The sequence below is a fragment of the Anneissia japonica genome, unplaced genomic scaffold (genome assembly GCF_011630105.1).
Source record: "Anneissia japonica isolate Jap-2015-1 unplaced genomic scaffold, ASM1163010v1 scaffold8349_len9114_cov115, whole genome shotgun sequence".
NCBI lineage: Eukaryota > Metazoa > Echinodermata > Crinoidea > Comatulida > Comatulidae > Anneissia > Anneissia japonica.
The window spans coordinates 1,547-5,490 of record NW_022738243.1 but is presented as its reverse complement, the minus strand read 5'-3'; positions in this window follow the sequence as shown (position 1 = coordinate 5,490).

The window sequence follows — 3,944 nt, the reverse complement described above, 5'->3', positions numbered from 1 at the left end:
AAAATACAGGTCTACTGTAATGTAAATACTTAAAATAACTAACCTAAAAATATAAAATCTAAAGATTAAAACGTCTTACAACAAAAAGATTATACCAGAGTAGGACTACTTAAGAAATACTGACTACAATGTAGAATCCACTTTTGGTGTAAAAGAAAAAAAAAACATTAACATTACACAATTTGATAAGCAAAAATACATTTATACTATTGTTGTGAATTTTTTAGTTGTGAGCGTTTCTCCCACGCATTCATGATGTATTTTTACAGAAATTATCAAAAATAGAGGTATCACAAATATTAGAAGACTGAATAATTTAAATAAATTAATTTTAATATCATCATTTGTTGTTGAAAAAAGTGTCCTTGTCTCATAATCGTTACAGAGTAGGTCATTTTCAAGATTTGTTAAATGTTGTTTTCTAATGATATTGTAAGTGGGACAATTTAGTAAAAAATGCTTGACATCTTCAATTTCTCCATTTCCAGTACTGTGCACTGTAAGTAATAAAGGGTTTTTAATTGCATGGATGAGGATCCATTTATTGAATTATTATTTTATTTTTATTATTTGTTTCAATGAACAGTGAAATCCCTCAATTTTGAATTACCTTTAAATTTTGATTTTTATAATTATTTTTATACTACTTAATTCTTTTAATTTTTTTCATTAATTATCAATGGTCTTTATACACATTTTCATTCTGCCCTTTATATAATTTTAATTGTTTAGTCTTTATACATATGTAAATTTAACCAAATCAAATGTTTAAATTGTTGGTTGATTTATCATTGATTTTTGTTTGTCATTTTTTACACATTTGTAAACATAATGGAATTGTTTTCGAGATCAACGACATAACGTGGTGACTCCAAGAGTTAATCTTTTTTAGTGTTTTTAGTGCAATATAATACAGTAGGCCTAGTAGTATACAGAATATTGTTATGAAAGACAATTTTCACGAAAAATTCAGATACACTACAATGACAAACACATCTGCATATTGAAGAACGTAAGATTAAATTCAAAAATAAAAACTCCTGTATAAGGCAGCAGACACATGCTCCCGCTGTGAGCCTATTTTTTTAACTGCAACCTGAATATAAGTTTGACTTGGATTGATATCAGCTAGAACAATGAACCTGAACTTTACAGAGTTCTCTAAGTCACTGCATGACTGATTTCATCATGCTATGCTTGATAGCACTCACAAAGAAACCAGCCTATAAGGTCACATGACTAACCTGGAAAAACCCATTTCTATTTTTGCAGACACTTCATGCACACCTAAAACTTAACAGAGAATTTTAGGGTAAATATTATATTAATTTATGTTGTTCAGTGCAATAGATCCAATCAATATCTTAATGGTTCAAACAAATTAAAATACTGAACCAAATTATTATGTTATCTGAGATGAATTTTTACATCTCCCTGCTGACATATTATGAAAAAATTTCAGATCACTTCAGATTTGAAAAAATGTTGATAGAGGTGTAACAGGCCTACTAAATATTAAAACAGGTTTTTATTGGGTAGGTGCAAATTTGTAGAAAGTGGACCAAAATGACTATGGGCTACCAAGCGACAGAACCTTTTTGGGGTTGAGTGGGCGGAGCTCCATCGAGCCCAGATATCTTTAATATTTTGAGGTCTTAATAGATTTTGAAGATATAATATAAATTAGGTATGTTAGAAGAGTGACGTCACGCACTGTTATCGTTGTCGCGACGCCGATGCTGATTATTGTTTTGGTTTTGCATCTTGCATCCAGATTAGAAAAAATCATATTAAATCGTTTATTGGTTGCATTCGCTAACCTTTGAACTTATTTACAAAGTAAACAGGTCAAAGTTTACTTGCGCTATTTAAAAATATTTTTTTCATTGATCGGTCACGGAGTTACAGTGTACGGGACTTTTTCTTTGAAATAAAGCATCATTTACACATATTTTGTAAGCTCTGTAAATTTTAAATTAAACCATCCTGTAATTTTAAGAATTATATATTTAATATCTATGCCAAGTATGAATTAGATCTAATGCTTCTCAACAATTTTTTTGATTTTCTCAAATCTTATGACTCTCGAGTCCGATGCATAAAAATGTCCGCTGATCGAAAGATGTGTACATTGGAGGATGATTCAAACGGCATAATTGTTATTAAATTTACACATAAACTCTGTATTACTGATGAATATGTCCAATATAATCATTGTTTAGTATTATATAATAGAATATTTTTAAAGATTTTGATTTATTATAATGATATTTTGCGATTAATATACCCGTGTATAATTGAGAATTACCGTCACGAAATTGCATATGGCGTCTTATTAGGCAATTTTGGCAATTCTGGCCTGTAATTGGTCTGTATAGATCACTTGACATTGAATTTGAAATTTGATTGGATGATATGTGTTGTTGACAGGAATATAGAGCACAAGCATCCTGGTGTTGCATAGGCCTACATTATTAGTTTTTAAGCAATTAAAAATAATAATACCCCTGTAGTAATAATAAATTAGTCAAATAATGCATGTATAGATCAAAGCAAAGAATAGAAACTAATTAATTTTTTTTTTCAAGGTATACACAATGAGAATTGACAAATTAGTAAAAAGGTCACAAACTTTATATAACGCCTGTAGCCAAATTTTCACCAAAAAATAAATATTTTTAAAAATCATTAAAAATCAACCATACAACCAAATTTAATTTTGTAAACGTTTTTAATGTTATAACACTTGGTAGATTTTGTGATATCAGAATTATGGACATCCAATCAAATTTAATTTTTTTTTAACATACCTATATAAATAGTATTAATTGTTTTTGTCATTGGCAGTCCAGGAAATGGGGGGAGGGGGCAGGGACACAACTTCATAGATGAAGGTCCCATGTTTTCATAAATTTTGTATTGAACAGTCATTTAATTTCTGTGACATAATTATCCAAAGATAGTTTCTGTTTCTGAGATTTAAAAATTCCCTAATTTCCATTCTTCTTCATCAACATGCTTTCCCATTCCAAAATATTTGACTTTCCAAAGTTAAAATTCAAATTACATTTGTGTAGGTTTACCTTAAATAATTAGGGATCTCCCTGTATTATGTTTCGTGAAACCCTCAAAAACAGTCGCCAATCAATTGTATTGCGTGGGTCTATGAAGTTGGCATATTTATTGCCAAAGCAAACTATAATTCACTAAAATTATTAAATATAAATACTTTTTCAAAATGTAAAAAAAAAGCAATAATCCTACATCTATATAACCATAATATGTATATATAAGTTATTATAAAACAATGAATGTTGTTATCAAAATGGAAAACAAGAGAAAATATGCATATACTTAATTGGCTATCAATTGCTATAAATACTTTTACATTTCGAAATTTATTAATTATTATAACTGTTTAAAGTTTCTACCTAAAAATCAATTACCTTTGTTTACCTACCATTTAAAATAAAACATGTTGTACAGACTTCCCTCACAATACAGACTAATTGTTATGGCTAAATATTTTCAATTAAAACTGTTTCCCTGCTAGCGATTAGCGAAACTTCAATTTTGCTAATCTCATTAATAACGCCAATATTAATGGATTTATTTCCAGCAGCCCTGAGATCATGTTCTAATGACCTATAAATGATGTCTGAAAAGAATGTTTACTAATATCGCAAAATGGCCAATGGTCAATGGTTGTACATTTGTATAAGCTTCCTATTATGACTAGAATAGGCATTATAATAGTCTTTTATGATTTGTTGCATGAAATAAAATATTTCACAAGTCTTGCAAACACCATTACATTTTACATAAACCATGTCAAATTATTTTGGTAGACATAACTTTGTTAGCATTTTCAGTTGCCTTGAATCGCTAGAATATAGAGCACGTGGGCAACTGAGAGCAACTGGGTATTTTCAGTTGCTTTCAAT